Raw genomic sequence first — 25,786 nt, 5'->3', positions numbered from 1 at the left:
CAACTCCTAATTTTAGACTTCAGTCTTGGAGGGCCACCCCACACACCCATTTTCTCACTTCCTCCCGCATACACTCTTGAGCAACTCTGCTGTCTACATAATTATAGTTTTTAAAAGAGCATGAGTTCTGTTTTAATAAAAAAGAGTGACATTCCAAATACCCTGCTATAATGTCATACTGTGGGTTTTATTTTATTTTATTTTTTAAATTGAGAACAACAATTTCTGTGATGTACAGCAGATGCTTGCAAAGGAACGCTGGTCCTTTCTATTGTAACAATTTCCAGATGAGTAGGTGCGTTAGCTGGAGAAACATGGAATAAAACTAAAGGGTCTTGTGGCACTTTAAAGACTAACACATTTTATTATGCTATGATCTTTCATGGACTAGAGCCCACTTCACCAAAATGAAGTGGGTTACAGTTCACAATAACTCACACCATAATAAAATTGGTTAGTCTTTAAGGTGCCACGAGATTCTTTCTTTGCTTTTTTAGTCTGAGAGAAAAAAGGCAAAACGCATTCTTGGCAATTTTCTGTTCTTCTAATTGAAATCGGCAAGATAGCCCAGGCAAGCGCATCTGTGGCGAGGCTTGATAGATTTTTTGAAGGTTGCGCTTGGATAGGAAGTGGGTTTTTTACCACAGGATGCTGTGTCAAGGAAAGACTGGTTCTTGGTTGGCCACAACTTAAACTGCCACTTTTCCCTCCAAGAAGGGGAAAGCTCTCATTGGCTTCCTGTTTATGTACTTTGCAATCATTCACTCCATACAGAAAACTTCTTTTAACTTGAAAATCTCTTGAAATGAAAGCCAAGTAGTTGTTCTTTAAAAGGTCGGGGATTCAATTCCCATTTTGAAATTTAAACCTTGTATAAGGAATTCATTAAAACTATTATTGAAAGTCTTGTTAAAAGGTATGGTATGTGGCGCTGTAAATAATTTGTACAGTTGGAGCAATGTTAAAATATCCAAAATTCGTTCTCTCAAAAAAAAATTCAGTATATTCCTATCTTGATCCTGAAAGCAGCTGCTATAAGAGGAATATAGTACTCTTGCTAAAGTGCTCAAAGTGTTTCTTATAAATGATCTCAGTAACCTTTGCTACAGCCCTGCATTGTAGGCCAACTTTATCCTCATATTAGTAATCTGGGTGCTGAGGGTTAGTCTGGATGTGGCTGCTGTTCAGAGTGTAAATTATGGCTGGGATTTTTTTTTCCTGTTGAAAGTCACATTATCTTGGAAGTAATATGTCAAGGGAAGAAGTTCTAGAACAACCAGCAGTGGGGCAGAAGTGGCCTCCCTTTCAGCTGGAGTGTTGCCCCTCCCCAATACCTTTGTGCTAAACCTTGAAACTCCTGGAAATTTGGCTCAGCTTTAATCTGAACTGGGGATTGGATTGACAAATACAGTGGTGCCTCAGGTTAAGAACTTAATTTGTTCCAGAGGTCTGTTCTTAACCTGAAACTGTTCTTAACCTGAAGCACCACCTTAGCTAATGGGGCCTCCCGCTGCTGCCGCGCCACCAGAGCCCGATTTCTGTTCTCATCCTGAAGCAAAGTTCTTAACCCGAGGTACTATTTCTGGGTTAGCGGAGTCTGTAACCTGAAGCGTGTGTAACCCGAGGTACCACTGTAGGCAGATTGTACCTTTTTACAATCAAGCTTTCATAGTTTTACGAGGGGGGCCCCAAGATTTCAGCTGCCTAGGGGGCTCCACAGGGTATATATATCTGGCACTGGGATTTCCTAGCCCATAAATTATTCTCTTAAGTACTACCCCTTTGTGGGGCAGTGAAATTGGTTTGGGACTCCTTTACCTCCATTATGATTCTTCACCTTCCTCACTTGTTCAGAACATCAGAACCCTGATTCTTTATTCTCCCTTTGCTATGCTCCTGAGTATCTGGGTAAGGCATCTACAAGCTCAGGATCATGTGCCATTGTAAGAAACATCAGATTCTGATCTTAGGCATCCCTTCCTAGATATCAGATTTGTTTATACTGTAGTAGTAATTGCACTGACATGCCTTGTATTGGGTCCTGATCTACTGCTTGGAGGATTAAACAACACGTCACAGCTCCACATATCCCAGATTTAGTAAATTAAATAAATAAATTAGAACTGTTGCCAAGCAATCCATATTTCATTCTGGGGCGGGGGGGGGGAGAGGTCTGAGTTCTGTGACCTGTATCAATATACTGAGTAAATTTGGATAGTTCTGATAGTCATGGGAAGGGACAAGGAGCTGTGGTTCAACCACTTGAAATTCTACACAGTCACGTCTCCTGAGATTCCTTCAGAGTTTGTTTACATATTATCAAGCATATTTTTGAGCCATAAGAGCTAGAAAATTGCTTTTTAAAAAGCTGAGATTCCAGAATCTAAATTCTGTGCCCTATTCTGCACCACAGAATTGTGGAGTTGGAAGGGACCCCATGGGTCACCTAGCGCAACCCCCTACAAATGCAGGAATCCTGCCCACAGCCATCCCTGGTTAGCAGACAGACCTGTTGACCCATTGCATCCTTTGGGGTTCTTTGCCCTGTGATCTTACAGAATTATAGCATACACACAACTCTCCTTGAAGTATCCTAAATGTTCTGCTGCCCTTTGACTGCTTCCCATTTTATAATCTGCTGGCACAAGAATGGTCCCACAAGTCACTTCTGGATCTGGGGAATGGGTTGAGGCAAATAATGTGGAACGGATGACAACTAGGTCAAAGAAAGCCATAGTTACTGTAAATTTGGCTGAGCAGTAAAAGTGTCTTTTCCCATTCTAATTGTGTGTGTTGCTCCTTTCCTGAGTTAAGCTTCCAGACGTGTGTGAACGAGGGCCAAATAATTAGACTGCAGTTGCTTCTCACATGTAGTTTGTGCTGAGCTTTGAGCACATAAAGGTTTGCATAAATACTGGATGTTCCCCAGGGAGTAACCTGCTGGATGTGAGGAAGACAGCCAAATGAAAGCTCGGCTCCAAATCCATCCACCTCAACCTTCTTTTCAGGTGTACTAGCTGACGAAATGGCAACAACCCTCTTTGTTTTGTTCTTTCAAACAGTGATTCATGCCAGAATTACGCCAATATGAATTTCGTATTCTGGTACAGGTGGCGTGTGTCCACTTCCTCCCCTTCCTTTTTGTGGGCTGATTGCCTTCACGCAGGAAGCCACCAACGTCGCTGCTGTCTCCTAAAAAGCAGAACCTTCCTCCTCTGGACGCGTAATTAGCTTGACTAGTTTGATGGATTTAGTCAACAGTATTTCTAAATAGGGGATGCGGGGAGACCCTGTACACCAGCTCTTTCCCAAACAGAAGCCCTTTTTTTGACCAGGCGCCCTTAATGGCTTGCTAGACACACTCAAACAAGTGTTGCTTCTGATTAATTGATCGAGGGGGGCAATTTTAGCCTTTTGGCGGCGTTCCAGAGAGCAACCCTTTGTCCTAATATTCCTAGCACCACCCCTCCTTGCAAGTTTGAAATGTGAGATGCCTGGATTCCCCCCACCCCACCCCACTCCCTCTCCCGTTCTCTTTCTCTCTCCCTTCTGGCAAAGTGGCTGTGTCTGCTTGTGTGTATCTCTGTGTGAGTGTGTGAGTGTGCGTGCGTGCGCACGTAGGTGATAGATGGGTATAATGGGAGAGCAAAGGGATGGACCACTAGAGACAGCAAAAGGAAACCATCAATACCAGTAACATGCAGTTGAGGTGAGAATTTTCCTAGTGTTTGATTTCCCCCCCTCCTCTCCTTTATTTCTCTCCCCCTCCTCATCTCTTTCCAGTCCTTTCAAGCGGCGTTGGGGAGGGGGAGAGAGAGAAGGGTGTTTTTCTTTTTTGTTAATGGAGCCTCCTTTCATATTTGCAAGCGCTGCACACAGACGCCCGCCCGCCCACCCTCTCCCAGCAATGTCATGCGGACGCCACTGCGTGCCCCCTCGCTTGTTTCAGGTCTGTCCGCGTAGATGTGTGAAGTTCTAAAGCTGAACCTGATTCTCCCTTTATTGTCTCTGGAGGGTTGTCGCTGGCAGCACAAATAGCCTGTTGGCAAGTACGGCATGAGCCCATTAGCAAGGCTCCATCTGTGATTGGTTTTGCCTGGAAACCGGGAGACAAGCGATGAATAATTGATGTGTGTTGTGCAGGAGCTGGACAGGCAAAGAAAAAGAGCGAGAGCGCAGGATGCCCTCGGAGAGGGGGGAGAGAGAGAGCAGACTCGAAAAATAGCTACTGGCTGCCTTGCGCTGCTGAGATTAAGGTAGCCCTGGCTTTCTTTGTTCTGCAACTACATGCTTTCTTTCTGCCTAGAAGTGTTTTCAGATAGATGTGGCCTTCCCCCCCACCCCACCCTCCTTGCAACAGAAGAGAGGGAGAAACACCTCCCCCCTCGAGGTTGGGGAGTGGAGGACGCCAGTTTCGACTGAAATAGAACTTGTGGGTAAGTTGGCATCTGCGGGGGGTATGCATGTGTGTTGTGTGTGAGTGTGGGCTCACTCCAGCTTCTCTGACGAGGTGTGTGTGTGCAAGAGAGAGAGAGCATGTCTCTGGGTGCGTGCTTGCGCGTGCGTGAGGCAGAGAGAGAGAGAGTGAGAGAGAGAGCATTGTGGGTAGAAGTGTGTTGTCAGATGGCAAAGGCAGCACAAGGGGATGAAAGACAGGACTCCACTTGCAAACTAGGGCATGTTTTTATACAGCTTCTGTTCAGATTGCATTCCCATTTTTCGTGAAACAGTCTATCTGGGTTTTAGGGTGTGAGTGCGGTTGGGATATGTGTGTGTGGTTTGCGGTTGTTGGTCCCCCCCATTAGTGTGTTTTTTTGTCTGAGGATGATTTTATTTTAAGGGGAGAAATCTTGCCCTGTGCAGCCAGGTATTTGACAAAATGTTGATACTTTAATTTATTTAGCTAGTAACCATGGTGAACAGAGTGCATGCAAGGCTACAGTGGCCTTTCTCTTCAACCTCAGCATGTCTGGGCTGCCCAAAATTACTAGATGACTAAATACCAAGCAGCTGGGATATTAGGCAGCACAGTTGTGCTTCAACTCTTTCAAGATCATTGCCATCATTTTGAAAATTAATTGCTTTGTATCAGGCTTTTGGCAAACATGCCTCCGTGAATAATCTTTCAAGGATGCTTCTGAGTTTCAGCTGGGAAGGTATCTAAAAGTTGAGTGTAGTTTGTATTGTTGACATTTAATGAATATGTTTAAAGGCTATTAAGCAAGCCTAAAATCTGCAGTCACTGGAAGAACCGAGATACTAGAATTCCACATGCTTGTTCCAAGGGACGTTTTTTGTTTTAGTTTTGAGTATTGCATGAATTGGGGGGGGGGGAGTGTGATTGCTCACAACTGGCTAGAGAAATCAGTCCTTAATAGGAACGGAAATCTGGCACTGCAGAGTTTCAGTTTTAGCTTAGCAAGCAGCAAAATAAGGGCTGCAGCATGTTAGGGAAAGCTGTGCCAATGTTTTGGTTTGTGCACCTGAGTGACGTCACCGTTTAAATGAGATGGAGTTTCAGCACTGGCAGCCTCCATCAATTTGCTGAGTGAAGTAGGTGTGCTTTGCAATAAACAGCTTGATTGGTGGGTTTCTGTGGCAGGATAGAGCATTGTTTTTTCCTATTGCTTGGGCCTGATTCTTAGAAGGGGTGGGATTCATTACAGCGTTCTCGTGCAGGTCATGCAACTAGCAGCAACTGATGCGTAGCTGAACCAAGGCCAGTTGGGGCCTGATCCAAAAACTCTTGCCTTTTAATGGCCGTTAGCAAAGTCTTGTCATCCCAGAGTGGCTTTAACTGAACTTTCGATGTAATAAATTAATGGGAGCTATCATAGTCTTAACAGGTGTCAGGCTGAAGAATCATATAAATGTGGTGTTTACTGAGTACAAGAAATGTTTTGCAAAATAGTGTGAGGGGAAAACAGTCTTTTAAAAGATCTTAATCAGTTATCAAGGTACTATTAAGAACTTTGTTGTCTCCCCCACCCCCTGGGAGGAGGGAGGTTCTCCTTACTATCCATGCCCTTTTTTGTAATGGAATGAGAGTCAGGTTGAGGATACAGGGGCCAAGTAGACCTCCTTGGCTTCAGGCTCTGATATCAGTCTCACTACTACATTCAGGGTCATGAAGTATCAACACACACACATACACATGCCAGCAATATAATACAATTACTGTATTCAGGAAGGTTTTGTTTTATTTTGATTGCTACCATTTTAGCCTTCCTCTGTAGCATGAACTGGGCTTGTTGTCTGGAAACACCTGCGTTCCTTAAATTTTGTGAGCACTTCCTTCAGGAGGCATCCTTGTTTATCCCACAGATGAGGCAGAGCAAATTGTAAAAGGGATTTTTGTTTAGCGTAGGTGTGGAAGGCTTTGCTGCAAGGGGAAAGGGTTGGACTGGACATCCTTTAGGTCTGTGGGAGCCCTGTGAGGCAAAGCTTTGAAACTTTGTATACCTCACAGCAAAAGGTCTATTGATAGGATGGGTGGGTCATGGGTGTGTGAAGGCAGGAAGCTTTCAGGTGCAGTGCATCTGTATGAACTCTGCTTACAAAAGTACATCGAACCTCTCTCTCACACATACAGTCATACCTCAGGTTGAAGTAGCTTCAGGATGAATATTTTCGGGTTGCGCTCCACGGTGACCCGGAAGAAATGGAGTGCGTTATTTCTGGGTTTCACCACTCGCGCATGCACAGACGCTCAAAATGATGTCACGTGCATGCGCGGAAGTGGTGAAATGTGACACGCGTTTTACATTCGCTTCAGGATGCGAACAGGGCTCCGGAACGGATCCCGTTTGCATCCAGAGGTACCACTGTATACCATAGAGGCTGAGCCACCCAGCCTTCAAAGGGGAGGGCCAAATTTGCCCTTGCCAGAAAAGTGCTTCCCAAAAGTACATTAATTTACTTTTCCCCGTAGGAATGAATCTTAGGCAATTGCTCATTTAGTAGGATGCAAAGATCACCTGCTCTTGTCCTGGTGATCCCAGCTATTGAGAACCCTTGTTAATCCTCATGCATAGCCTCACCCTGGGAACTTCCTGAAAGTGTGAGCTAGCCATCCACATGTTTTTGCTCTATTGCATTTTTTAAAAATGATGACTATATTTACATATATTCATTTTCCCATTCAGATCTGATCATTATTTCAGTTTATCATATTATAGTTCATCTTAGGCTCCTCAGAGCTGTTTTACTTTATACATTTTTGAAATAAAATGTATGACAACTCACAGAATTGTTCAGACATCGATTGCCAGGAAGAAATCTTAACATTGGTAAGAGTCCTGGGTGCAGGCATGCCCCTTACTAAACATGAGGAGAGAGTACCGTATTTTTCACTCTATAAGACGCACCAGACCACAAGACGCACCTAGTTTTTGGAGGAGGAAAACAAGAAAAAAAAATATTCTGAATCTCAGAAGCCAGAACAGCAAGAGGGATCGCTACGCAGTGAAAGCAGCAATCCCTCTTGCTGTTCTGGCTTCTGGGATAGCTGCACAGCCTGCATTTGCTCCATAAGACGCACACACATTTCCCCTTACTTTTTAGGAGGGAAAAAGTGAGTCTTATAGAGCAAAAAATACGGTAATATCTGATCCAGGCTGTAGTGCATTCAGTATATCATTTTCTTGATGGTCCGACCAAAGGATTTCCTTTCCCCCCAGTAAGAAATCAATGAAAGGCTCACCTTAATTCACTTTCACATGGTGCAGCTTTCCCCCCTAAATGTTCCCACATAGCAAGGTCAGTAATAATCATGTCCTAGAAGACAATGGCATTTGACGGGTGTGCTCCATTTATCAAACTGTCAGATATTTCAGCTTCTCTTTGGTACTTTTTTTTTAGAATTGTAGAGTTAGAAGGAATCCTGAAGATCATCTAGTCCACGGGTGTCAAACACAAGGCCTGCGGGCCGAATCCGGCCCGCCAGACCTCATCATGTGGCCCGTGTAGCCAGCGGCGGCCACCAGCCTTCACCTTTTATTCTCGCTTTTTTTTTTTGACACAAGAAAGCCGCCTCTTCAGCGCATGCGCGGCAGCCTACAAGCCAGAGAACGTCTGCCCTCTAGCGGCGCCGGCCATTCTGCACAGGAAACCTCCACTTTACATGCATTCAGGAAACCTCCACTTGTTTTTATATTGAGCGCATGCCATCCTGTGATGTGACAGATCCAACGGCTGCCTGAACCCTTCTCTCCTGTACTGTAAGTCCTACAGATACAACCGGCCCTTTGAGGGTGACCAAACTGCTGATGCGGCCCCCGATGAATTTGAGTTTGACACCCCTGATCTAGTCCAACTCCCTGCAATGCAGGAATATTCAGATGTCGCATATGGGGATCAAACCTGTAATCTTGACGGTGTCAGCACTATGCTCAAACAGTTCTGAAGCTAGGAGCACGGCCTGAAAAAAAGGAAAAGGCTGAGTTTTTCCATGTAGCTGACAAGCAGCAGATTTGGGCATCTGCAAAAATCTATTACAGTACAGTCATACCTCGGGTTGAATGTTCTTCGGGATGAGTGCGTTCGAGTTGCGCTCTGCGGCAACCCGGAGCACGTTACTTCCGGGTTTTGCCGCTTGTGCATGTGCAGACACTCAAAATGACATCACGCGCATGTGCAGAAGCAGTGGAAAGTGGCACGCGCGTGTGCAGATGTGCCATCGCTGGTTACGTCTGCTTCTAGATGCAAACAGGGCTCCGGAACGGATCCCATTCGCATCTAGAGATACCACTGTATCTCTTTTTCAAACTAAGGACTAGACCAGCAATGGTTGCTTGGATGCCTTCCTGCTCCCTCATGCTCTACTTTTATATTTGAAGTAAAATAGATATTACAAGAACACCATGAGTCTTGACTACTCTCTCATCATAGGAGAAGCCTGACCCCTCTCTGCTTCTTAGCCTCCCTCCACTGCTGCTTCAATGCCTCTCTGCCACAGACTCTCCCTGCTCCCTGAGCCCTGCTACCTTTTCATCTCCTCCTCCCAGTCTTCTTCCCCTTCTGACCACTCACCATAGTCCCACCAGCACTCCCTGGACTTCTTCCCTTGGGGGTTCACCAGCTGGTTCCTCCCACCATCCCTCTGCATCCAACCAGTCCCTGACACCTACAGGCAGCCCTTACATGTTGCAGCCAGGGACATGAATTGCAATTCACATTACTGCATTAGAATGAATCGCTGTAGGTCAAGCCAAGAATACCATCACCATTTTGATTTTTTTTACTGAAAAGCTATCTTATCTACACACACACACACACACACACACACACACACACACGGTTAGATGTTGGACCTTCATAAAACTATCTTTCTTTTGCTTCCTTTTACCTCAAAGGCTATTTCACACATTCCACAATGGCAAACTCAGATTTCCCCATACTGTATTGTCACTTTGACAGGGAGATACTGTCAGTCGCAGTTTTCTGCTCAGTGTACCTATATGATGCACATGTCTTTGCAACACCTGTCTGTCACATTGCATTTTAGGTACGCACACCCAAAACTTGATACTCATAAAATTTAAAAAGTTATCTGTGAAATCGTCCTAAACTAATAGGCATGTTAGCATCATATTAGTGCTTCATGCACCTGATAAAGTGAAAGGTAACCTAAGAAAACTGATGCCATGATAAAATTGTTAGTCTTTAAGGTGCAACAACACTCTTTGTAAGTTTCACTGTCACCTTTTCTTTTACCTTGATTGTGACCTTCTGCAGGAGTATTTCCCATACTGGGACAGCTGTCCAACATAATGCTATTGTTCCAAATTCTATAGGAGCATATCCTTGGAAACATTTTCACCCCACTGCAATTTTAAAATTTGATTCCCCCCCCAAAAAAATTTTATAGCAGCAAGCATTTTACCTTTGCACTTCTCCTGCACTTTAGCATCTCTTTAGAGTACCACAGAGAGCAATTTAAATATTTTCCCAGCTCTTCCAACAGGAGACCTGCAAAAGAGCTTATAAACACAAAAGGTATCCATCAGTCAGTTTTCAGAGTCCTTCAGAGGCTACTGAGAATGTAACACTTGTGTCTTAAGATACTTACATATGTCTTTATCCAAGCAAAAATGCATATTTTACAGAACTCTGTGAAAACCACCTGGCTGATACACATCTTCCGTGGGAAAAGTGGTGCATTACACTATCCTCCTATATAAAGTTTACACACAATTTTTAGATCTTATAAAATAAACAATGGAAATTCCTGACGGTCAGTGCCCCTCCCAGGAAAGTCAGGGACAGCCACACATTTCAACTATCGCATTTTTTTTGGTGAGCACCTAAATGTATAATGCCTAAGAAGGTGGAGCATGAATGCAGCAAATGTATGTCTGCAGACTTTTGCGTACCTCGGAGAGCTCAGAGCCAGTGTGGTGTAGTGGTTAAGAGCGATAGACTCGTAATCTGGGGAAGAAGAAGAAGAAGAGTTTGGATTTGATATCCCGCTTCATCACTACCGGAAGGAGTCTCAAAGCAGCTAACATTCGGAGCCGGGTTCGCATCTCCGCTCCTCCACATGCAGCTGCTGGGTGACCTTGGGCCAGTCACACTTCTTTGAAGTCTCTCAGCCCCACTCACCTCACAGAGTGTTTGTTGTGGGGGAGGAAGGCAAAGGAGAATGTTAGCCGCTTTGAGACTCCTTCGGGTAGTGATAAAGTGGGATATCAAATCCAAACTCTTCTCAGATGGCCCATGGCTCCCTATCAGATGTGCACTCAGTGGTAAACATGGTATGTTGCAATGTGCCCCTTGGAAAAATGTGAATCCCACGGAGAGAGGGGCAGATTCAATGATAGTTCTGACAATAAACCACCCAGTAAGGAGAAGTGTGTGGCTTTTGAGCCCCATCTGCTTTATAGACCACCTTCCTCCTAAAGGCGTGTAGGAGAAAAGGAACAGTGATTGTTTCATCTGCACCACCCTGTAGCCATGGTCTACAGGGCCTTTAGCTGAAGTTCTCCCTCTTCCTTAGCAAATTCCATGGATAGTTTTTATATCCAGCACCTTCCCCTGTTCCTCCTCCATCCATTGCTAGGAGATCCCTGTGTCCTCCTTTCCTTGGTCGGAGCAGCGCAGCTGGTTTCCAGTTGCTGCCTAGTAAGTTGCCGTAGAGGATTATTTGTGCACAATTGTGTAGAAAATCCCAGTTAAGGAAGACAACTTTGGTGACTAAAGCAATGATGGAGGCAAAACACTGTTGGGGATAAGATATTGTGTGGCTAGAAGAATGGCCACTAGAGATGTCATTTGTCCAATATCTCTTGCTGCAGTAGAAAAATTGATTTCTTAGAGAAACAGATTAGAAATTAATCCATTTATTTGGATTCCAGGGACCACCTAAATAATGCTTGGTGGCTGTGAAATCCCTGTTATCCATGTGGTCCAAAGTGGGGGTGTCTGCCTGGAGGATGATCACTGACACCTGGCCTCATGATCCTTGGACTGTGTTTCTCTTCCTCACCTCTAAACATAATAGTTCCATAGGTCACCCTGGAAAGGGCTTGAACAAGCCAATAGAGACCTGCCAAGATAGATAAATGTCTGAAGAAAGCTGGCCCGGTATCAAAAGTGTTGGAATTAGCTGAACAAGCCCCTGAGCCAGGAAATTCACATAACCTTAAGAGTTGGTTGGGCTCTCATGAAACGAAAGCGTTCTGCAATGATAAGAGGCACACAAACGTGCCATAAAATAACACAGTGATTACTGTTAAGTTGCGGCGAGGAGAGCACATCATTCATCATCCATATGAAAGCAGCCAGCTGGTCTGGCACACACCTAGGCTCTTTTGAGGACTAAATCCACTACTCTGTCTTTTCATAGTCTTAATTAAGGATGCAAGTTTGCCTTTTTGAATCAGGCTAAAGCCCATCTAACCCAACATTCTCTTTCCAACAGCAGCCAGACAGATGCTGCTGGAATCTTGTAAGCAGGGCCTGGTGGTCGCGTTCTTCCCCAGCAGCTGGTGCTTAAGGCTGAATCAAACTTTATAGTGTCAGCTCAGGGCAAGAAGCTGCTTTGTTTTAATGAGGTCTCCCTGTGCATGATTATAGGAAGGTGTCTTGCACTTTTACTCTCCTAATGCCAATGTTGGTTTAGTTCTTCAACTGCATGCGAGGATCTCCACCTGTGGAACAGATGGTTGGTGCTTAAAGCAGAAGAGGGTTTTTTTAAAAAAAAAACTTTGAGAAGCACTAATTAAAGTTAATAGGCCTCTTTCATATAGTTGACATCATAATATTGTGGTACTTTTGGTTTAGAAATTGGCTCCATGAGATCATAGGGCAATATGGAGCATTAGTGAAAATCCCACATGTATAATATCATTTGGCATAGCTTGCTGCTGAAGCTCAAAGTAAATGTGATTAGAGGCCAGTTATTTCGTCGCTTTCCTTCCACTGCCTTAGCTTACACCTGTTAAATAGGTTGACAGAGAGGTGCCTCTTTCCAGACTAATGGCAAGTTTGCACTCTTTGGACATATGTGAGGACATCATGTGCATATATCTGCTACAGAAAGATGCATGTACAGTGTGACACTTTTTTTGTGAGGCAGACACGCGTATTTTGGCTCTGATCATGGATTCCACCCTGCCCTCACCCATTACCCACAGTCCCCAGGTACTGAGCTTTCACCTTAAAAAGAGAGAGCCAACTTTTAGCATGCGTAAAACCTGAGATATGTTACAGAAAGTACAGTGGCTGTTCTCATTTTTGTGAGTGAGAAATTAGTCTTCTCTACTCTTTCCATGTCTTACTTTTGCCTCTTTCCAAAAAAAATATGGCAGATGCCCATATCTCTGAAATTTCTGCAAACCTCTTTAACAGAGATGACTTGAGAAGAATCCTAGATGGCACCTCTCCTGGTGGTAAAATTATAATGAATAATTGACCATTTGCTGTATTTCTGAGATTTTTCCTGCTGCCAGAAATGTCTTTCAAAGGGTCATTGCCTGGATTTGCCACTGAAAGTACACTCAAATGGACCAGAATAGTAAAGTGTCACATTTAGACTTTACGTATTTTAGGTTTACACACAAAATATCGTATGTGTAAACCAATGCAGCATGGCAAATTATGTTTGAGTCTGAGGAGAATATAAAAAGCAATTTGTGATATGGAGCAATTCTTAACACCAGGAATGGTGCTAATGTCCTAAGTGACGTCAGGTGCTTCCTAATTCATCAGTTGAAATTTGGGTTCTTCTCTTTTAAGTTGCAGCTCTGATTGTGTTTCAGTAATACTGTTGTGCTTTCTGTTATCTGGCACCTTAAGAAATTTCAATCTGTCTTCATAGTAGGGCATATCACCAGGACTTCCAGGAAGAGACTGCAATGATTTACTTATTCATGCAAACTCCACCGGTTTATGGAGTCTTGATATTGCTTGATCTGTCAGCAGAATTTGATTCTATTGATCATGGAACACTATTTGACTGCCTGGAGCACCCTGTCAGTCTCCAAGGCCCTGTTAATGGAGTTCACTTCTGATATTTTCCTGCTACCTCATTTTGCTGCTGTCAATAGTTCTATCTCTGATCCTTTCACTATACAAGATGATATGCTAGGATTGAGGGGTGGGCGGGCAGGAGAGATAACTTGAAGCCCAAGGAAGGAAATATCCAAACCACAATCTGAGGTTTATGACAAACTCCATATGTATTCCGACCCACACATCTGTAGGAAGAAGGTAATTTGCTCTTATCAGTAGGTATTTGCTCTTAAGTGTTGGACAGCCTTTCAATTCTGAAGTCTAATAAAAACAGGAATGCTTGAGACTCTTCATTCCTTATTGCCAGGAGCAAGGAAAAGAAGGCAGAGAAGGGCTGCCCTCTCCTGTATTTCAGACCACGTTTCATTACTCTTTAAGAGCATATATATTTCTGGTCAACTAACACATTCTGAACTCTGAGGCCCAGTCCAGATGTTTGGGTCTGCAACAATATCATTTGCATAGTGGAAGCTGAGACAAAGTATGAGAACATTGCATTCCTTGAACCATGCACAGAACCTCTTGTGCAATCCAGTCAATTGCATGCATACATATATATGTGATTTACCACATCTTTGTGATCATTTCACCGCTTTTGGGTAAGAATAGGATCACACCTATCAAGCAAATCATGCAAATATACTTGCCCAGCTTGCTGCTATGGGCTCAGACATCTGGTCTTGAATAACGTAGAAGTGTATTATAGGCATGCCTGCGAAAGGCACAAATCCCTTTGCTTGAAGAGGAGGAGTGATTGTTTTGATCAGCATTGAGAATATTGCTGTAGTAATTTTGAAGGATAAAAATTATCTTAAATACACTGCAGTTTAGTCTTGAATATATCCAAGAAGGAACCTTTGAAACTTTGAAATCTCCCCTGAAATTTGAAATGGTGCCTCTACTTCTGACTTTTCCTTTACACAACTTCTTTCTGCATTTCACCCCCCCCCCCAAAAAAAACCCTCTTTCAGGAATAAACAAGCCCAAAGGTTATCTTTGGAGAAATGTCCAAACTATGCCGTCAAGCGTCTGACCATGTATGGAAATTTGCTGTTTCTATTTTAATCTGTTCTTTAGATGATGCTCAGTTGTGTTCAGACTGAACTCTTGAAAAATTAATAGTCTGCTGATTGGCCTGGTAACATAGGGTACAATGCAGCCAGTGTTAAGCACTGTCTCCTGTAGGAATCAGTGGGACTGAATGAGTTTTACCTTTGCCTGGATCGCAATTGAGGGCATTCACAGGCCATCTAATCACTTCCATTGTCAACATGGTGACACATTTTTCATACAGAAAGGTGAAGAATAGGACTCACTATGTGTCACCTGCAGTGCAATAAAGCATGGGTAAATTGCTCCATGCCACACAATTATTTGGGTTATCAGGAGAAGCAAGTAGCTTTGACTGAAATGTGTATATTTAAGTAGAGGGCTTCTTCGCAAATTGCATTTTATATATTGTAAGGATGAACAGCCTATAGGGACAAATTGGCTGCATCACTGAGACAACTGGGTCCAGACATATGTATTATAAATACATTCACTCAGCTGTCTGGATCCTTTGTGACTCTCTGTTGAGTGTATTTCAGTGGCCTTGCCCCACTGCCCTATTCAAAGAAACCCATATATTCTAGTAACAGATGTTAAAAGCTTTCAGTGACTTGAAATGAAGATAAAAGGTTACACCATCTGAAAATCTTGATAAAAATGTCTACAGGCTATTGTGTTGCGGGTTTAAATTACATGAAAATAAGGAATTGCTTTGGTGAATAAAGATTGGGTAGTGAAAGAAAGTTTACTTTCTGTATATTATGCTGCTTTATCATATAAAATTACTGAAGATTAGGGATGCCATTTCAGATTCTGTCAGAGAGGTTAAAGGTAAAGGGTAAAGGGACCCCTGACCATTAGGTCCAGTCGCAGACGACTCTGGAGTTGCGGTGCTCATCTTGCTTTATTGGCCGAGAGAGCCGGTGTTTGTTCGCAGACAGCTTCCGGCTCATGTGGCCAGCATGACTAAGCCGCTTCTGGCGAACCAGAGCAGTGCACGGATATGCCGTTTACCTTCCCGCTGGAGCGGTACCTATTTATCTACTTGCACTTTGATGTGCTTTCGAACTGCTAGGTTGGCAGCAGCAGGGACTGAGCAACGGGAGCTCACCTCGTCACAGGGATTCGAACCGCCGACCTTCTGATCGGTAAGCCCTAGGCTCTGTGGTTTAACCCACAGCGCCACCCGCGTCCCTGTCAGAGAGGTTACTTGCCTACAATAGATTAGTTGGCCAGAGCATGGTGCTGATAACCCCAAGGTTGCAGATTTGGTCCCCATATGGGGCAGCTGCATATTCCTGCATTGCAGGGGGGTGGACTAGATGATCCTCAGGGTCCCTCCCAACTTTAAAAATTCAGTGATTCAAGGTTCTTCAGCAAGGTTTAAAGGCCCAGTTTTGAGTGTATTCCAGGCTAAATTGTCTTCTCTCAGACTTACTGTCCCCTCCACTCAGTAAGTGCTAAAGCCTTTGCCATGTACATTTTCTTCACAGAAAATGCATAAGCCACTAATGCACTTCCCTGGATCATACCCAGTCATGTAAAGCTTGTAGCAAATAAGCACTGTCAGGGCTCATTGCCCTTCTAACCTTTGCTGTTCATTTCTAGGCACAGGTCTGAGCTGTCCAGGTCTGTTTCCGAGCAGGGGTGGTTGTTGTGTCTTTTTGTCCCGGTGATTTCCCTTGGAAAACCTGTTTTTTACCTCTGAATCTGAGCAAACAGCAATCAGGTTTTCTGCAGATTGCCACTTGCTCTGATTCAGCAGTAAAACACAGATTTTCCTAGGGAAAGCATGGGGGGGGAATACTCAGAAAGCGCAGAGCTCCAGGTAAGTGTGGATGACCCCTCAATAACACCTCTGCATTGCAGTCAATAGCTGTAGCAACTACTGCAGGAAATAATAATAATAATAATAATAATAATAATAATCAGATAATTAATAATAACATATTAAATTTAAAAATTGCAATCTTTTTATTCCCACGTGTTTAGTGGCAAGATAGCGCAGTATCAGTCATGGCTTGCAACTTTAAATTTCCTGGGGCAGCACAGTGTTTCTGATTATTGACAGCTGTCCGTTGGCGCTCCTTGCCACTCTCCTTGCTATCTGCAGACTTATTGCCTACAAATGGTTTGGTGATCACATTGTCCATTCAAAGCTATATCTGTTGTTAGACATGGTTGTTATGCGCTCCAGATGAGGCAGTAGATTAGATCAGTGTTTAAGGGCGAATGACATCTAGTTTGTGATGCAAAAGACAGAAAATACTGGAAGGGAACAAATGAGTTATTTGCTTGCACAGTATAGTACGATAGTGGATTCAGCTGAGCTGCGGAGTTTACACGAGCCACTGCTACTGCTTAGCAGTGGAGGCTAATAGCAGGCTGGGCACCAGGATGTGTCCGTCAGGATGTGATCTAAGTGCATTTTATTAACAGACTGCCTTGAAATGAACTTTAAATACAACAGAATTAGCTGCTTTCCATTCTGATTGGCAGAAGAAACACACGACACATGCCAAACAGAACCAAGGAAACAAACAAAACAAGAGTGGCAGCTTCGTATCGCTTGACTCCCTGCAACTTTATCAGTGAAAACATCGTCAGTCCTGCTTCCAGCTACAGGCTTGCAGATGTCAAAAACGAGAGCACCTTTTGGAAAGGATGCGAGAATTTTTGACAAATTCAGTGGATAATTAATAAAACAAGAGAGAACTAGTTGGGAGGGGAAGTAGTCACAGCAAGGCACTCTGCCCTCTTTATCCTAATGAAAGTGCATTAGGGGAAATGGGCAGGAGTAAATGTTCTTTTTCATGAAGACCAATTTAAAAGTCTATATCTGATCCCAGGCAAGGATTCTTGCAGCGGAGTCAGCCTATCAGTTCCAAGTACAGCAGCTCAGCAGGCTGGCTGTTCATCCAAGAGTGGTATTTTAGGAACCTCCTGAAATGCATTGCTTGGGCAACTCGTTCTTCAATTGCTGCTTTGCACAGGCCTCCTATAGATACTAATAGCCACTTTCAGACTCCGACAGAAGGTGTCTATTATGGGCTCTGTGAAGTTGCTCACTGAACATCAGGACCAGCAGGGGGAAGGAGGTTGCATGGATTTGTGAGGCTAGTGCAGAAGAGAATTGACAGAAAAGGGGACAACTTTGTAGGGAGCCCCCTTGAAAGAGAGTCCCAGAAAATACAATCCACCTGGATTCATTCCACAAAAAAGGTTACTGTCCTTCTTCCTATTTATCCCAGCCCCATTTGTTTGTGGGGAGTTTCCTGTGTATTTATAGGTTTCCCAATAACTTTGTTTTCACATCCTCCTCTCTTCTTCCCCCATATTCTCTTCCTCTTCCTCCTTGCCCACATGCCTGCTACTTTGATTCCCAAGGCCTACTTTGGCAAAAAGCAACGATTATGAGCTTGCTGCTGCCGCCTTGCCATGTCGAACCCCAAACTTAATCTCATGCTCAAGAGCTCCAGCGGATGTCTCTCCTTGTTTTGTCCTCTCCAAATCTACTTTCCCTCCTTGGATTCTCTCAAATCCTCCTGCATTCTTCAAGTCTTCCCATTGCGCCCGCTGGCCTTTTGTAAGGGCTAGGATAAAAAGATCTATGCAGTCATGTGACCAGGGGATTTTGGTGCGTATGATCGCAATGCCCTAGGTTTTGACCTACAATTTTGATATATTTCTCTGGGTCTCCAGGGGAAGGTGTAAATATATAGGGACAGCACCAGGAGGGTAGCCTTTTTTCTTACTTGGCTTGAAATATTTTGCTGTTTGCTTAGCCCCATCCCTACGTCCAACAAGCTCTCCCCCTCCCCCAGACAAGCCTGGTGACATCCTTTGTCCCCATCTGTTTCCTCTGAAAGCCACCCCTATCTCAGAATGCACTCATTCTTTTGCTTCAAGCTCTGTTCCTGAATCTCAAGGTCTGAACCTTGGGGGGTCGTGCCAAGCCTATGAGTGACAGTGGACCTCCTGCTTTATTAGAGGACCTCAGAGTAGAGTAGTAAAATTTCTAGTAATTTAATTAATAACTAAGGGAAGGTAACAATTATGATTATATTGTAATGGGCTTGTGGACATAAAGGTCTGCATCAGTAGGGTCATCTGCTTGTTCTGTCTACCATCTCCTCTTCCTCCAGCTTGAGATGAGAGTACGCTGCAGAAGAAGTGTGATTCCACCCACCCGTCCACTTGCACAGAGGACCTGATAAGGCTGCATGGTTTCCTCTCTTGCATCCCCTTTCACTGCAAAATGAAAAGGATCTGGATCACTGCCCTCTCCTTCCACTGCATTTCAAGGAGGAGGAGGAGAGACGGTGATGGTGTTTTCCTTTGCACATCAGCAGTGCAGCATCCTCTCTCAGATGCCCACAGAATGTGAAAGAATGTTCTCCACCCCCTCTACTCCTTTGTAACACAAAGTGGATTTTGCAGCTCTTTCTTTACCCACCTCTAGCAAGTGAGGGGCAAAGAATAATGATGATGGGCAGGCATAAAAACAGGTGAACTTGCGACCAAATCGCAGACATTTCAGAGCACAGAATATGACTTTCATTGCTAATATATCTGATCTTTTGATTTTGTTTTTATTTTTTATTTTTATTTAAGTTTGTTTAAAATGTTTTAACCTGCAGTTCATCATTGTGCAGTTTTTTTAAAAAAACTGTCCCCAAGTGCTCTTATCGCATTCAATTGGAAAATGGCACTTTAAATGAGAAACCGCTCCCCCTTGCTAAATGACGTGTAATTTAATATGTGAGGCAGAGCTAACAAAGTGATTTATTTGCAGTCTGTTCATCAAGCTTTTGACACAATCTATAGCATGCCCATTCTTTTGGTTTGGGCTGACTGACAAATTAACAAACTTGCTTGTGCACTGCCACCATTAAGCATATTAATTTGGTGTGTCTTTTAAACTAATTTGTTTTGAGTGAAGTAAATTAATATTACATTGCCATTCATTAGTAAGGGGGGGGGCATAAAAAATTTCCCTGTCGTCTATCAGTTTTGGAGGGAAATAATTGTTGTATCAATATGGTTTTCAGGTCACCCTTCATTTACTTTCAACTGTGTTGTGCTGAACTATATAGAGCCAATCTGATAAAGCGTAGCCTTCCCCAACCTCCAGGGGATTTTTGGATTACAACTCCCATATGCCCTAGCCAGAATGCCCAATGGTCAGGAACAGTGGGATTTACTAGCATGTACTAGAATCCCAGGGACGCGGGTGGCGCTGTGGGTAAAACCTCAGCGCCTAGGACTTGCCGATCGCATGGTCGGTGGTTCATTCTGTGTCCAGGGCAGCTGTCTACCAGCTACACCTGGTACGCAGGCTGAGACCCTACCTGCCAGCGGACTGTCTCACCAGAGTGGTGCATGCTCTAGTTATCTCCCGCTTGGACTACTGCAATGCGCTCTACGTGGGGCTACCTTTGAAGGTGACCCGGAAACTACAACTAATCCAGAATGCGGCAGCTAGACCTGTGATTGGGAGCAGCTGCCGAGACCATATAACACCAGTCCTGAAAGACCTACATTGGCTCCCAGTATGTTTCCGAGCACAATTCAAAGTGTTGGTTTTGACCTTTAAAGCCCTAAACGGCCTCGGTCCAGTATACCTGAAGGAACGTCTCCAACCCCCATCGTTCTACCCGGACACTGAGGTCCAGCACCAAGGACCTTCTAGCCATTCCCTCACTGCTAGAAGCAGGGAACCAGGTAGAGGGCCTTCTCGGTGGTGGCGCCCACCCTGTGGAATGCCCTCCCAGCAGATGTCAAAGAAATAAACAACTACCTGACATTTAGAAGACCTCTGAAGGCAGTCCTGTTTAGGGAAGTTTTTAATGTGTGACATTTTAATGTATTTTTAATCTTTGTTGGAAGCTGCCCAGAGTAGCTGGGGAAACCCAGCCAGATGGGCAGGGTACAAATAATAAATTGTTGTTGTTGTTGTTGTTGGAAGATTGTAGGGATTGCTGACTGGAACCCTAAACAGGAGCACACTAGACTACTGGGGAAAGCTCTGCCAGACAGTACAGTGAGGATGCAATGGAGGCAGCAAAGCATGCCTTGTTTGTTGCCTTCACTGCCATGGAGTAGGCCAAAGGTGTCCAGAGTCAATGCTTGAGACTGCTTATTTGCCATTGAGTCTAATTTTATATTATACACGAATGCCGGTGGCTCAGGAGCATCGGGTATCACAGGTTTGTGTAAGTGTTAGGCTTTAGTACAATTCAAAGTTACTTTTTAATCTTCCTTTTCTGAAACAAAATTTTCTAATTGTTTTGATTTAGACCACGGAACACTTTGTAATTATAGTGCACACATCCTTTTCCTCTTGGTATGCTTTATTATTGACTCAGTAAATCATATAACTGTATCCTATAGTTCTTTATTGGCAAATGTGACAACTAATCATTTTTTTCCTTTCTTTTAAAAAAGCTAATTTTTCTTTGGCGCCTGTAAAATATTTTGGAGAGCCACTGAGAACTACATTTAACTGGAACCATTTCAACGTAGTACATTCCAGCTACATTTAAGATTGTGCCAAAACTATTATCTTACCAGATTTTTTTCCCCGTCCTCCAAACCCATCTACTGCCTGCCCCCTGCTATTTGTATTACAAGACTGGGAACTTCTAGTGTAGATGTAAAAGGTGCCTAGGGTTCTAGCAGTGTGCCAATATATGCTGTAAATCCAGATGGAAATGCCAGTGAAATCAAGGGTGCAGGACGATAAATCGGAATGTTGCTTTCTCCTGTCTTGAATAGCCTTGTGTTTGCTGGTTTAATGCTTGCTCTTGGCATCACACAGCTTGAAATGTTTTACAGGCTTGCATCTATTTAACCTTTAATGCTTTTTGTCAACATGTATCATGGCCTCCCAACCTGCAGTTAGTACAGCATGCCCTTGCAGGCTGCCAGTTGCAGTAATGGAATTAGAATTTTAAAATAATCAGACCTGTCAATGGAACATATAATCTCTATATAAGTTCATTTAGTGATTTAATACCCATGTGTGAATGTATTACCTACCTTGTTACAGATACCTCTTACAAAAAGCTTGCAGGAATATCTATGGAAGAGTTGTGCCTCCTCTCATTTTGGATTTGCAGATCCAGCTGCTTCTACATCTGCATTCATGAAAAAACATTTTGTAAGAAGGCATTTCATGCATCCAGCTCCTATACACATATAAACCTGCAACTACATATACAGTATTTTGTAATTCTGCATAAATACAAGGATGTAAAACTGGTGCTAGTCACACAAGTCAGTATCCTGGATATCACACTATGTTGTGTTTTTTTCTTCAAGGTTTATAGACCTTTATACTGTCAGGATAGGCTTTAAAGTGTTGAGACAATTCTTTTTGAAATTCCAGCAGTCAGAAGGCGGGGATTTAGTGTCAGGCATAGCTGACTGCTGCTCTTCATTCATTCATTTGATACGACAAACTTTGTGTAGGTTGTAGAATTTTTCTTTTTGTGATGCACAATATGAATAACCCTGGTGCAGTTTTGTTTAATTAGTTTAACTAGTGTATTTATGAATCGCTTTCTACACAATTGATTCAAGGCAAAGTAAAATCAAAACAGTTTTTAAAAGCCCCAAAACTGATACATTTAAAACAAAAGTAAAGCAATACAAAATTGATGCTTGTGTCAAAGACCCATTTATCTAGCTGGGAAAGCCTATCAGAACAAAAATGTCTTCAGTTGCTTGAACAAGAACGTTACTCCACAAAACACAGGCAGCCACACTAAATTTTTTGCCCCAAATTAATCTGATATTAAATAAGGGATAAGGTGGTCTCCCAAGTAACCTGACTCTAAGCTGTAGAGGGCCTTATATGTTACTAACATGCTGAATCTGGCCCGGAAGCAGATTAGGAACCAATGCAAATTCTTCAAGGTGTTACATGTTACCTGTTGGTAGTTTGCCCCCCTCCCAGCAACCTAGCTGCCACATTCGAGACCAGTCCCATCCAAATAAAGCACATTGCAGTAATCCAATTGTGAGCTCAGCAATTCATGGACAACTGTGGTGGTCAAGCTATCCAGATCCAAGAATGCCCATAGCTGTCTTACCAACAGAAGCTGGTAAAAGGCATTCCTCGCCACCTGCACCTCTAGTGGCAGAGCTGGATGCAGAAGGACCCTCACACCGAGCACTTGCTTCTTCAGGGAGAGTGTGACCCCTTCCAGGGCAGACGATTTACCAGCTTGCCAGACCTAGAAACCACCTACCCACAGAGCCTCCATCTTGCCAGGATTCAGACTCAGTTTATTAGCAGTTTACCACTGCATCTAGACACCAGTCCAGGTTCTTCTCAGCCAATCCTGATTCAGATGTTGCTCAAAAAACCCCACTCCCAACAGCTTCATGTGGATGTCAGATAACATTGGAGACGATGTAGTGCCCTGCCGCATCCCATAATTCAAGAATCAGGGGTCTGAAAAGCACTCATCCAATGCTGCCTTCTGGAACCAGCCCTGGAGATAAGACTTGAACCACCGCAGAGCAATACCTCTGATACCAGGAGGATACAATGATCAAAAACCAATGAGAAATCTAGTAAGAGATACACTCTCTGCTGTCCCCTCCCAATAGAGGTCATCCATCAGGGTGACCAAGGCAGATTCAGTCCCAGACCCAACTTTGTAATGAGTCTAGATAATCAGTTTTCTCCATGAATGTTTGCAGCTGCATTGCCACAAACCTCTCAAGTAGCTTGTCCCCAAAGGGAGGATTTGCAACAGGGTGGTATTTGTTAAATACCGTCAGTTAGGGTTTTTCCAAAGGTGAGAGAGAGAGAGAGAGAGAGAGAGAGAGAGAGAGAGAGATGAGAATGACTGTATATATGTGAGTTCCCTGGTAACAGTATTTGCTGTTAGTCTAACTTATCTGGGAAAAAGGAATTAATTGCCCTGGTCTCCAGGAGACTTACAAGATTTGGAAGTTTAAAAGCTTCCAGACGTACTTACTACAAGGGTACACTGTTCTGTTCTGTACAAACTTCTGGATTTGCACTGCTGAGATAAGCATCATTTGTAATGCAAAGGAAGTGAAAAAATAACTGAATACAGAGATATGGGCGAAGATTTCAAATTAATTCCTCCTGTCTTCACCATCCACTTGTACCAGGGAAATCACTCTAAAAGTAATTCCAAGATTGTATCATACCCTGGTAAAAATGCATTGTTAAGAAAACAAACAAAAAGAATCCGGATAAATGTTGGAAGAGAAGACTGAAAGTGTGCTTAATCTCTCAGTCGACAACCCGCTAGTCCAGAGTAGAACCAAAGCCTCTCCAACTCGGTTAATTATGTTCTCACATCAGGCCATATTTTCGGCACCCGATTCCACAGCATCCCTTGATGGTCTCTGCACAGGTGAGGAAGCATTGCCTTCAGGAAGAAACAAAATCTGCAGATATATAGAGGCACACAGCCAGGGATGCAAGAATTTTTGCATGCAAAAGGTGACGCCCCTGCCTGTGGAGCTGCTGTCTTGATACAACTGTCTAAGAATAGGTCTAAGCTTCATTTGTGCAGCCACTTTCTGCAACGGCAAACACAGCTCATCCCCACAAGCCCTTGCTTATAGACCTTATTCAGTGCCTTGCTGTGAACAGCTACCTGTCTCATGTCATTATTTCTGCTGTTATCTGGCAGTATCTCTTTAGTTATATCATAAGCCATGGTTAGTGTGCCAGTAAGCTTTGAATAGCCTGAAACGTTGCAAGGAGATAAGAATCTACAGATCCTCTTTATGTAATCATTTCATGACACTGGAGTTCCATGACCTTTGGAAAACATTAGAGGGCATCACGCTCCTTGCTCTTTGCAGCTTATCTTTAAGATGCCTCCCAAGCAGAGCCACATGCACACTTGAGCAGCTGCAGATTGGATAGGTTTGATCACTTGATTTTAAAACCCACCAAAATGCCTCTGAGCCAAACTCTGTTTTAAAAGGTTTTGCTGGGGACTACTGGGAGAAAGAAAAATGTTCCTTTGGCAGTCTTGTTGAAGGGTACAGAAGACCTATGGCTATGTTGTAGATCCTATTTATTCATTCTTATAGCCCCTATCCAATTTACTTGACAATTTGCAGTGTAGCAAGGCAGGAACGTGCCACAAGGAGCTTACAAGCAGGATATAAATATAAGAGCCACCATTCTCTCTTATGCTATTCATTCATGGAACTTCTGCTTCCTTCCTATTGCGGAATCAGGGAGCCTTAAAAGGTATTATACATAATGGTATCATTGCACCTGTCTGTATATAGTTGCCCCATGTATTTTTATTTCAAAACAGGCTTTACCTGGTACCCTTTATTGTGACTTAAATATTGCACCTTTTCCTGTGATTTCCCACCCAGAATTAAGCATGTTTTGTATTGCATCTTTAAAGGGTAAGCAATCCTTATATGAAGTTGCATCTGAAGTGATGCTATTTAGAGTTCTACCACCTCATTCTGCATGAGATGTAGACTGGCTTGAATACATTAGATCAAACTTGAGAGGTGAAGATTTTTTTCCTTTTCATTTGATCAATTCCGGTTCTGTATTAATGAGCGAGTTTTTAGGGCTCAGGAAACCTCCAGGAGAGATTAAAATAAAATAAAATAAACTTATTTTAGGGGCCCACCCAAAACACCTCTAGAGCAGGCCTTCGTGAGCCCACTATTCCAATGCAGCCCACCAGCTATGGGTGGCAGCTTATTAAGGGTTTGTTGCTTAGCTAGAACTGCAAAATGGGGGAGGTTGTTAAGCAACTGGCAGGTTATAAAATGTTGCTTGTGGACAGCATTTGGCAGCCTGCAGATTGTGGAGGCCTACACTAGAAGGAAAATCAGTTATGTGAAAACTGACAAATATAAAGGGGGTTGTTTCTTAAAGCATCAAGCTACATTATGATTTTGCTATGAATTAATAAAGTCAGTATTCAGTTCTTCTTTTCCTACAGCTGGTTGTTTAACTATGTTTCAAAAAGCATTTGGAATATCTCTTTAAAGACAAACAAGTCTCTAAAGTCTCTTTGTCTCTTTGTCCCTCTATTTGGCTTCTGTAATCGTGGGTTTCTCCCCCCTCCCCCTCTTCTAATGGTGAGTAAATATCTGGTTTTAATCTAATGAAAAATCCATCAAGTAGAACTCTTTCTCTGTTTTCAAAGTCCTGTTAAGCTTGATCACTCACTACTTCTAGAGTTTTATA

General features: G+C 43.3%; 1 protein-coding gene across 21 annotated transcripts in view; it reads left to right on the top strand.

The window, feature by feature from the left end:
* Positions 1 to 25,786, top strand: part of ZMIZ1 (zinc finger MIZ-type containing 1) — a 386,104-nt gene that overhangs the window by 285,887 nt on the left and 74,431 nt on the right. For 2 of the 21 annotated variants that reach the window (XM_083614608.1, XM_083614607.1), the window contains exon 1: positions 4,144 to 4,256. The exons of 16 other annotated variants lie outside the window; for them this stretch is intronic. The gene's annotated coding sequence lies outside the window, so the exon portion shown is untranslated. Of the gene's footprint in view, positions 1 to 3,561; positions 3,710 to 4,143; positions 4,257 to 4,311; positions 4,437 to 25,786 lie in introns of those variants that run through there. 3 more of the 21 variants (XM_083614606.1, XM_083614610.1, XM_083614611.1) reach the window with 3 other exon arrangements.

This window comes from Podarcis filfolensis, assembly GCF_964270895.1.
Source record: "Podarcis filfolensis genome assembly, chromosome: 5".
NCBI lineage: Eukaryota > Metazoa > Chordata > Lepidosauria > Squamata > Lacertidae > Podarcis > Podarcis filfolensis.
Note: the sequence above shows the minus strand (reverse complement) of the source record. Positions and strands in the feature narration are given on the sequence as shown.